At 39.9% G+C, this 11,721-nt stretch overlaps 1 protein-coding gene across 19 annotated transcripts in view; it reads left to right on the forward strand.

Moving 5' to 3' along the window:
• Positions 1-11,721, forward strand: part of ESRRG (estrogen related receptor gamma) — a 471,650-nt gene that overhangs the window by 63,485 nt on the left and 396,444 nt on the right. The window lies entirely within an intron of this gene.

Here is an 11,721-nt window from a genome sequence, read left to right on the forward strand (position 1 = left end):
AGTCGAAGCCGGTGTCTTTAAAACAGTATTTGCAAGGTGTTTTGAACTGTACAAGTGAAAGGCAGTGTACAAAATGAGGAACATTTCTTTTACTTTTCATATTTGAGAGTTCATGTACTGAGAAATCCATGTTCAGCCATACAAAACTTCTGAGTATCCATTCCAACGTGGTTGTCTTCCATAAATGATGTGTTAATGAGGATAGAGTATAGGTCATGAGCCTGCAAGTATGTGTGAAGCTATGATGAGCTTAACCTACCAGGTGAAAGAAAGGTTAGTATACCAACTGCATGCACACTTCAAAGCATGTGGCTAGTTCACTGTACTAACCTAATTATCTGTGCTATAGATACTTTTGACAAACATATCTATAGCCCAGATACATTTACTTCACAGTGGGAGATATCGGAGCCCTTCTGTGTTCAGTTGCCAGTTTCCTGAATCCAGTATTTTGCTTTTCTTTCTCAGGCTTTCTTTCTTAGCTTTTCAAGGACGACTCCTCCTAAATTCATTTCATGTATCATGTTTGTTTTCTTTATAAATGTTTAAGATACAGCAATTCTTGAACCACCACATCATTGCGCTACAGACTGTGTAACTAAATGGGTAGATTCTTATTTGATACTTTCGTTATCCTGTGTTTCTTTGGGATATTTAGGTCAGCCTCTTGATGATGCCCTGCATGTAGCAATTACAAAAAGGAAGAACTTGAATTAAGATATGTGAGTTCCGGAGATTTCCAAAATTTGGAGCCTCTGGGTAGACATCCTGTATCTGCAGAATGTCTGGGATTGTTCTTATACTGTATACACAAACAATCCTAGCCACCTCCAGGTAAATGCCTTCTTGTGCAAACACAGTTTATGAAGGAGGTGGTTAGTTTTATTTTCCCCAAGTTATTGAAGTATGTTGTGTTTGGAAACAATAAATATAATACCTGGATTCTCTTGAAGTACCTTATAGAAGTGACTTTAAGCACTCTATTCTTGCTTTTATGTAAGAATTCAGAGATGTGTGTGATGGCTGAGATAAACAGGAGACTATATTAGTGATAGGGATGCGGGTGGTGCTGTGGTGTAAACCACTGAGCCTTGGGCTTGCCGATCGGAAGGTCAGCGGTTCAAATCCCCGCGACGGGGTGAGCTCCCATTGTTCGGTCCCAGCTCCTGCCAACCTAGCCGTTCAAAAGCACATCAAAGTGCAAGTAGATAAATAGGTACCGCTCCAGCGGGAAGGTAAACAGCGTTTCCGTGCACTGCTCTGGTTTTGCCAGAAGCAATTTAGTCATGCTGGCCACATGACGCGGAAAAAATGTCTGCGGACAAACGTCAGCTCCCTCGGCCAGTAAAGCGAAATGAGTGCTGCAACCCCAGAGTCGTTCGCGACTGGACTTAACTGTCAGGGGCCCTTTACCTTTTATATTAGTGATAGTTACTTTTAAAGTCCTCTGTGTATATGTTGCAGGTAAGGTAAGTTTCTTATGACAGCGATACCAGTTTTAATTTGGTTGGGTTTAGGGTATCTAAAACTCAATTGTCAGGTGTCATCTTGGTTACACTAGTGTAAATCATTGCCATGTTGTTAGTGTTACTCCAAACTTCCACGAATTGAACCTAACAATGTTAAAACTATTTTAAGTCTTCAGGATTTGATTTGAAGTTGTGGCCTAAATAGTTGACTATGATAAGAAGCATGTGATTAAAAAATCCCAGTTTTTCCAACTCTTTCTATATTACTCTTTTTTCTTTCTTTTTTGGCATCAGAAAATATTCCAAGAAGGCCTGAAGACTGTTTCCCTCCCTCTTTTTGTTGCTCTCTTTTTCAGATTGAATTCAATAAAGGAAAGGCTGTGGTGTAATAATTCCTACAAGCTTTCACAGTATCTTTTGGGGGAAAGGGTACTGACCTTTTCCTATTGTTAATAAAAAATCTTCACAGTCTTGTCTTTGCTTTTTCTGTAATACTGCTTCCACTTTATTCCACACACCCCTCAAATGGTTGAGGAGTGCCTGTGTCTTTCATAGACATCAGATTAGAAAAGTGGGTGAAAGTAAGTAAGTCTAGCTCCTGGGCTTGATTATTCTCTTATCTGTAAGGGTGTACCTGAAGGAAGGACAATATCCTCCATAATGTATTAGTTTGTGTAGGTAATACTAGCTGGGTGAAGCAACACAAATGCCTTGTGATCTGTTAATGTTGCCATAAGGTGTGCAGAAAAGGTTAATAACATCAGTAATTGAATGGCAAAAAAGAATTGAAGGGCAAATTTGGTACTTTAGTTGCATATGCACACCTTCTCTTAGCTTCAGGTTAATGAGAGACGCATGCATGCTCCTCTGGGAAGCACTGGTTTGATAGGAAACATCACAATCAGAAGGTGTATTCATATACTCTGCCACCCACTCATGCCATCCCCATTGAGCATCACAGCTAGCCATCACAGGTCTAAATACACCCTTGTACGAATGTGATATGTGTTGTAGCAACTATGGTGAATATATTTATTTATTTATTTATTTATTTATTTATTTATTTATTTATTTGATCCAGTTTATATATTGCTTGATTGTAAAAGACATCAAAGCCGTTCTAGATATCTGAATGCTAACAATCTCAGATTACTTTTGCAAATGTCTGAAAAGTCTTTTCTATTCTTTTGGACATGCACAGGTAGAGTATGTACACCTTTTTAATGTGTCTGTCTGCTTTCATTGTTGTACATTTTGTGTCTTTAGGCATGGCCATTTCCTGTATAACACCCCTACTACCCAAGTATGCTACATAATATATGTCCTTTTTCTGCTGAGGGGCTAATCTGTAAAGGGAGTGCATGTCAGCTGTGGATGAGGCTGAAGCTATTGCTGGGTGGAGCCAGATTCCTCCTCTCTTTTCTGACACACAAATTTCTCTCTGCCTTTCCCCCCAAGCCCAGATGGTTGCTGGGAAGAAAAATACTTCCTAGCTAGATGCCTAAATTGATGGCTTATAGAGAGCTTTCAAAATTGGGCCAAGAGCCACGTGAACCTATTTTGCTTATGCTCTGCAACATGTGCCCTCCAGATGGGACTATAACTCCCATCATTTCTGACCACTGGCCCTGCTGATAGGGGCTGATGGGAGTTGTAGGCCAACAACATCTGGAGAGCACCACATTGCCTACCCCTAGTGTACTCTGCTGATGATGTAGCGGTATAGTATGGGAAAGTAACCATGGTACAGGTTTGGATTTATGCCAGAGTAGGCAGACATCAGCCCTATACAACCTTACTTAATTTTTTTAAGTCTACAATGTCAGGGCCACCAACTGGAGCCAGTCCCAGAATGGAAGACCAAATGGTCACAGAAAATTGTGTACATGTGCTTACTAATTTTCTCTCACAGAGCAATATCCACACTTCATCAAGCTACTACAGCTCAACCTAACACTATCCATATGGCAACTGTGTGTGTAAAGCTTATAGCTAGAATTAAGAGTATGTGAAGAACCAATGACTTGAAGAGGTCAGTCCAGCTGCAGATATATAGCATGTGACATATATCACACAAGCACATATTCAGCATATAAGTAAAGAAGAGTATATGTATGACTTTCTACAACATATATACATAGATGAGGAATGCTGAAGCAGAGATTAGTCCCAAGATCAACCAGTAGCTCCATTATAGAGAACTCTAAATATATGTAGAACAGATAGCTTAAGAAAGTGGTTCCAATTGCAGCCTATTTTACTAGTTACAGCTCAGCATTATATGTGGTGATGGAATTAGGATGTGTGCACAGGAGATGATGCCTTTGTCTACTGGTATTGCAGAAATGAAGTTTTTGTTTTAGATGATGATTGTCGGGTCCAGGTTGGTTCATATGAGGAAAGGCAGTTCTTGAGGTATTGTGGTCCTGAACCGTTTAACACTTTATAGGTCATAACCAGCACTTTGAATTTGGCCTGGAAACTAATTGGCAGCTGGTGCAGTTGGGTCAGAATCACTGCAGTATGATCAAATCTTCTTACCCCGGGAGCAACCTGGTTGCTGAATTCTGCACCATCTTCAGAGGTAGCCCTACATAGTGTACATTGCACATTTTACATCCCTTAATTTACAAAAACAACAAACCCCCAAATTTAAAAACACACAAGTTAAAAAGCAGATAAAACCAATTTAAAACAATTTGGGCAATAATAACTGCCACAGAACAACACCCCCCCAAAAGAAAACCCCTACACAATCCCCCAACCCAAGAGTCTTTTCAGTCGCCTTAGCTGGAGTCAGTCCTTGCATTGCCTTCCCAGGCCAGATGGAAAAGGCCTGCAAGGCAGGGAACAGGTCTTTGTGATTCACAGCCAAGACAGGATAAAGAAAAGCAAAACACAAAAATCAAAAGCAATGGTTCCATATCATGTTTGCATTTTTAATCTTCTTCATTTGCATGTTGTACAATGCACACACACCCATGACTATTTGTGCTTCTTTGTCTTTTGGGTACTGTATTTGCTGCAAGGGTGGGGGGGAGTAATAATTATGACTCGACCTTGTTCTAACTGCGTTACCTCGCTTGTGGTCCAAGACTGGGTGGGGGTGGGAGTAAGCACCAGAATGCCACCTGTTTATTTTTGCCTATAAACCTCTTTTGGCGGTGCCAACTGTTCTCATGAGGGGCTTGCTGCACAGAGCAATGTGTTCCAAAATCTGTTGAAGGGGAGCATTAGTAGAACAAATGACTCCTTTGTTAATTTTTAAAAAAGCAACTGGATGTTGTTTTGGTGACTGCTAGAACATTATCCTTTTCTTTTAGACGTATTTGAGTATATTTACTAAGACCTAATGCATTTCTTAATTCAAATACTATTCTAAATTATTGCTTGTGCTACCAATTCCCTGAAGGAAATATTCCAGTCAGGTGAATTAAAAGTATTGCTTAATACTGACCTTGATAGGAGGCAGGGATGGAATTCTGGCTAAAAGATTAGGTAGCCTACACAGATGACAGAAAGTCATGGTACTTGTGAGCCATCATTCACTGTTAACTGCAGTGGCCAAACATCCATAAATGTGTGTGTGTGGACACCAGTAACACTAGATAGCTGGACTCAGCCTTTAAAATAATTGGGTGTGCTGGGTCTGCCTGAATTCTACCCCTTCAGGCTCTATATATTTAATTTAGGCTGCAGTTGTGTACCCAATCAAACAAATCAACAAACCCCATTGAATACAATGACACTTGCTGCTGAGAAGACCATGTATAGGATCGAGTTCTTATATCCTGCTCTTCTTCAGGGAGTCAGAGTGGCTTACATATATATTTCACAGGTGTTTGCTCGTTCAGGCTGTGTATAAGGCCAGACCAGCTTACTTTGCTTTTAGGAATAAAATTGCATTTTGTGTCTGGACCATTCTGTTGGCTAAGGCCTGACCAGAGTTTCCAGAAATTATGTAAACAGCTTATAGCTGTTGAGATATAGATTTATTATATCTCCATTTATTAAGATTTATACCCCACCCTCCAAACAAGTAATCAGGAAGGTTAAAATAAAACATTAACCCACAATAGAGCGGCAGACATTGCATGCATTTCTCTTCTGCTCTCTTTCTACCCAGGAACACTGTATTATCTTGTGTGTCTCCCAGATTTAGACTCTTACAGTATAGGCACTCATGCTTTCCCTTGCACACAAGAATACCTATCACAAGCAGGTTTCTCCATTAGTTTCAATGAAGAGAGAGAACACAGTAAAGAAGTTGGCTTTTGCTCTTGAAATGAATGAAGAGGATTTAATGTATAGCAAAGCCCTGGACTGAGGTATGTCCCTTTCTTTGAGGTTAGCTGAGATGGGGACATGTGGGTCTCCAGATGTTGTTGAGATACAAGTCTTATCTCTGACTATTGAGCATGCTGGTTGGAATGAATGGAAAGCAGAGTGCAAGAACATGTGGGGGGGAGTGGCTTCAGTCTTATCTACAGAAATTGACCACATGTTATTAATGATTTTATTTTCCACTTGAAAAATATGTGAACTCTCTTGCTAGTTTTGTGACTTATAAAAAATGTAATGAAGCCAATTGACCACAACCCTTTCCTTCTGCTTCATGTGGGTACAAATGATCCCCCTTTGATCTGAGGGGTCTGGATAGGTCAGTTGCCTAGAGCGTGGTGCTGGTAATGCCAAGGTTGCAGGTTCAATCCCCATATGGGACAGCTGCATATTCCTGCATTGCAGGGGGTTGGACTAGATAATCCTCAGGGTCTCTTCCAACTCTACAATTCTATGATTCTATATAGCAAGGGAATATAAGACTCTGGGAAGGAAGCTGAATGACCATCATCAAATATCTAAAGGGCTGTCACATGGAAGATGGAGCAAGCTTGTTTTCTCCTGCTCTGGAGGGCAGGACCCAAACCAGTGGGTTCAAGAAGATTCTAGCTAAACATCAGGAAAAACATTCTGATGGTAACAGCTGTTTGAAAGTGGAATGTACTCCCTCAGAAGGTAGTGGACCTTCCTTCATTGGAGGTTTTTAAGCAGAGGTTGGATGGCCATCTGTCATGGACGCTTTAGTTGAGATTCCTGCATCGCAGAGGGTTGGACTATATGACCCTTGGGGTGCTTTCCAACACTACAATCCTATGATTCTATGACTGTGGGACCCTCAGAATAAATTTTAATAAAACTTTGCTAGTAAATTTTAAGAGAAAACAATGGAAGCTTGAAATGTGCATTAGATCCCTGTCTATCGTTTCTTCCTGAGATCCAGTGCCTTTTAAATTACTGCAGGAAGGAACTCTGGAGTCGATGTAATCATTAACTGTCTCACCTTCTGGTTGTGACAAGTGATGAATCAGCTTGAACTTGCCTGGAGCTTTCTTCAGGACAATACCCATAGGGGAAACCCTCATATGCTCAAGCAGAGCGTTATCAAATGGCCCCAGTATTCTTCCCTAAGTGCCAAAAGTTCTTTTCTATCTTGTCTCTAACCACCTGAGGACATATAAGTGCTGATCTCAGCTTCTTAGCCAACACTTGCATCTTGGGGCCTATGTACAAAACAGCAAAACCCTCATCGAAATTATTACGCAGCAATAGGTTCTCTCCTCTTTATTCTCCCCCTCCCTTCCTCTTGTCAGACTGTTTCTACAGCAAAACATTTTATGTGCCCTCATTGGAGTTTATGCTTTTTGCAGGCCCCGTTAACCAATCTTTGGCTTTTTCCACTGTCTTGCTTTGATTTGGATGACTGCTCAAAGCACCTGCTAATGGCCTGGAGCATTCATGCCTAAATTTGCAGTTTCTGTAGCACTTTCACTTGGCTGGTTAGTACACAGCTAGTGAAATGCTGTATGAAGCACCTGCTGCATTATTTGAGAGTAGCTTGTTTGCTTTCAGTTCATTGATGGAAGCATCCTACAAAGTTGTTTTTTTGTAGTTCCTTAGAGCTGCTCCACAATTTTACAAGGAGAGAACAGTGTAGGGAGGGTGAATTGTTATGAGTGACACTCTTTACACACCCTCAAATATTATTTGAAAATGAAGCCTATGCTTCCAGTGCAAGAATGGCTCATACATCTCCCCATAATGTTTCCGCTTTTTCATAAAAATCTGGCTGTATAGGTGTTTCAATCACTTGAACATCTTCATTTACTGCTTCTAACTACAAGAACCTATACTGATGCATTTGGATTGTTTATTTAAGATGTTTAGGCTGTTTTTTTTAGGGCCAAACTTTATAAGGTGGCTTCCAACATATAGAATGCCTATATATACAATCAGCACTCAAATTTAACCATAAAAACCCATAATACAACAAATGAACTAAAATAATATATCTATTAAAAACAGTATTGATAAACAATTGTGTTATTTTGCTGGGTTGTGATTATCGATTAAAATAGTTCAAAAATATTTTGGTACCAAATCAAACCAGCAGCATGATACCTTTTTTAAAATACAGTTCTAAATAAATGGGTTTTTAAGGCCTACCTAAAACCCTTTAATGATGGATGCATATAGACTTCATTCTACATTTCTGTCCCCAATTTGTACTGAGTTGCTCATTATTTAGTTTTTTAATCACATCATTTGATGAGTTCCCAACTACTTACATAAATTTTGCTGTCTACTTTTGGGATTAATCTTGCTACTATTGGTGTTCCTTGTTTCTATACTTATTAAAACAAAGGTCTCAGAATGCATAATTAATAGTGTATTAAAGTACCCCTTAACTAGTGAGAAACAAGCAAAGTGAACAGTTTGCATAGCCAGTATACAGTTGTCTGTCTTCTTTCATTTCACAGTTAGCATTTTTGTGGCTTGTCCTTTCCCAGAAATACTAGTCTCTGAAGTAGTGTTAAGCATAAGCTTACTGCTAGATTATTTATGCCTATAGTGCCTGCCAAGGCCATTACGAGAGGGATCATACTCTTTTTGACCAAGCTGTATTCTCCATTGCTCTTATGTCATACTGTGCTGCCTACCACATGAATAAAATTCCATTAGGAGAACAAAAGACATCATTCATTAGCAATGTAATATTTAGTCTAAGATGGCTGCTTCATATTTGTTCATTCATAATAAAATTGTCTGCTTTTGCATAATATGGAGTTTTTTCTTTCAGCATAATTTTTTCTAGTCTCCCCCCCCCCCCCAACTTCCTAGTTCTGGTACAGATGTTTCCTGCTTTGGCCCACTGTTTCTTCTGCCTGAACTCATGCATGTGCATGAAGCAGCCATTCAGTGACATACATTCATGCCTCAATCTTACTAATGTTGCATCTCCTTGTGCCTCCTTATGATTGTTAGTTGGACAGCTAATGAAGCTGGATGGTGGGAGATTTATACTGTAATCAACAAAAGGAGATACCTTTTCCCATGTTGGATAGATTAAATTATGAAATTTGCTGTCACAGAATATGGTAATATCTTGCCACCAGCTTAAATAGTGTTAAAGGAGGATTAGACAAATTCATGGAATAGAAGCCTCTCAGAGGCTATATGTTTTCCTTTTAAGTTCAGAGCCACCAGGCCTCTGAATACCAGTTGCTGGGTAACAATAGCAGGAGTGATGTATTACATTCATACCACCTTGCAGGCTTCTGGGGGCATTTCTGTGGGAAACAGGATGATACTTATGATCCAACAGAGATAGTCTTACATTTTGGACAGGTTCTCAGCATTTTATATTTTTCCACAAATGGGAGACCTTCAGAAATAATGGCCTCTGACTATCAGCCAAATACACCTTTATGCATGAAACAAATGGAAAGTTTGAGACATTGTTGCTGTATGCTGCTGTGCCATAAAAGATTTTAAAGACTCTATCTACCTGTTGACAAATGGAAGGATAAAGTTTGTTTCCTTTGCTATCTGTTTTGGAGAATTCCATATTGAAAAAAACATGGCATAAGTTTCAAACTATAAAATATTTTGGGCTGTTATCTAGTGTTAGTCATACACAGAGTAGAATTATTAAACTTAATACAGTAGACATGGTTAACTTGGGTTTACTCTGAGAAGAACTTGCATACAACCCATTGTCCCAGGGTAATCAAATGTTTTTTGATTTTCACATTTCGGGATACACAGCCCTTCTTTAGTGAACTGCTTCATATTCAATGAATATAACAGTTATCACATTTTGCATGCTTTGGAAACAAAGACTGGGTGCAGCTTCATAGTCCACTGTGCATATGGAAGCAAAATACATGATTGTGTGATCACATATAACAGTTTACACATGGCTGCATGCTACAACTTAAAGAGAAGTTATTTCTGTGAAGGAATTCTGCACATTTGAAACCCGTCCGATTTACTTTAATTTAGAATGCATTCCTATTATCTTTACAATTTGTTGTTTGAAATAAAGTGGGGCTGGAATTGATTTTAAAAGGGGAAGCTACCAAAGTATCTGTCAAACAAAACAATTTGCAGTATATATTTTAGCCTGCTGGATCTTTGAAATGTAACTGCATCGGCCTACTGGGCAAAAATGTTGTTTGAAGACATATTGCGTTCCACGAGCAAATGGAAAAAATGGGCACCTGTCATCATATTTAGAAAACAGCTGGGCAACCTGGCCAAGTGCCACAGTCTCTTTTCACATGGCCTTTATGCTGAAATCATCCCAACTCCATTCCTAGCACTGAAGAAACTCAATGCCTTTAAATGGTTACAGAAATTCAGGAGATACCTCTTGTTGCAATAAAGTTTACTTCAGATACTCCTAATTAGTAAATTGTACTACACTTTTGTGGACCAACTGCCATTCTTCTGTGTTTCTTAAGTGGTGAGGTGGAAGATTGCTGTCACCCAGCCTCTCATTTCTAGAGTGTAAATTCCCCTTGCCCTTTCCCTGCCAGCCATTGCTGCTGCTAAGCATTGCATTTGTTGGCACCAATGGTAATAAAGGTGCCTTTAGATGAGTGGCGGGGAAACCTGTTCTCTCAGGAATCATCTTTCAGCAGTCACATGCTGGAAGTGGGTAGGGTCAGAGCCAAAAGTGGGCAGGACACCCAATTTCTCTTTCTGTCACCCCCTTTTCTCTCTCCTTGCCACTTGCATGAAACTGGACCGACAGTCGCATGTGAGCTGCAAGCTGTTAGTCTTTGCTTTAGAAACTCATCCATCTATATGACTACTTACCACACAGCAGATAGTTAAACTGCAGAATTCGCTCCCACAAGACGCAGTGATGGCCACCAACTTGGATTGCTTTAAAAGAGGATTAGACAAATTCGTGGAAGTTAAGGGTATCATTGGCTACTAACCCTGATGGCTGGGTCCTGGTTCCACTACTGGAGGCAGTATGCTTCTGAATAACAGTTTCTGGAAACTGCAGGAGTGTTATTGCAATCAGGCCCTACTTATGGGCTTCCCACAAGCATCTGCTTGGCCAGTGTGAGAGCAGGATGCTGGACTAGGTGGGTCACTGGCCTAGTGCAACAGGCCTAATGTGTGGCCAGCTCTTGCTTGCTTGAGATAACTTTAAGTGACCCACATTTATGTGGGTCTTTACCAGAGAATCTGCATCCTGCACAGCACCACCTCCATGGAGCAGGGGGGCGGGAACCCATGCGGCTGGGACTTCCCATATGGCTGAAACACTTAGATGGTCTCCTAGTTGCATGGGAATTCCTTGTGGAAAAGTGGCTTCTACCTGGCTGGGGAAACATTTAAAGGCACCCAAATTCCCACTTAACCAGAGTATGTCGCTGATTAGCAAGCATGATTAAGAGATGCCTTATTGGTGAGACTGCACTGTAGAAATGAGGTGCAATGGAGAACGTTTAACATGTACAAAATCTACATATTTTGTTTATAAACATTTAATTACTTTGAATTAAAATTCAATTTAGGATCCTTTCATAGCTGAGCATTTTAAGCATTTTTTAAAAAGCTATTTTCATTCCAAGTAAAAGGCTCTATTGAACTTGGTTGCTGATATCCTAATTTCCTAAATACAGGCCCAAATAGGTAAGCTGGTGGAGATTAGCAATTGTCATGCTTATTTGGAACAAATGGGATTACTAAAAAAGGAATATATTTTGTATCGTGTCTTATGCTTACTGTACTTTTTAACTGAATAAAAAGATAATCTGTTTAGAAGTTTAGTATCTTCAAAGTCTTGCTTTCCCCAGGTCTCTTTCTAATACAATTAGCACCATGCATAGTCATTGCTTCTGAGGACAAGATGGACTGAACTCAGGGGAGCTGAACCGTATCCTGAACTGAC

The sequence above is a fragment of the Podarcis filfolensis genome, assembly GCF_964270895.1.
Source record: "Podarcis filfolensis genome assembly, chromosome: 3".
In the NCBI taxonomy this organism is placed as follows: domain Eukaryota; kingdom Metazoa; phylum Chordata; class Lepidosauria; order Squamata; family Lacertidae; genus Podarcis; species Podarcis filfolensis.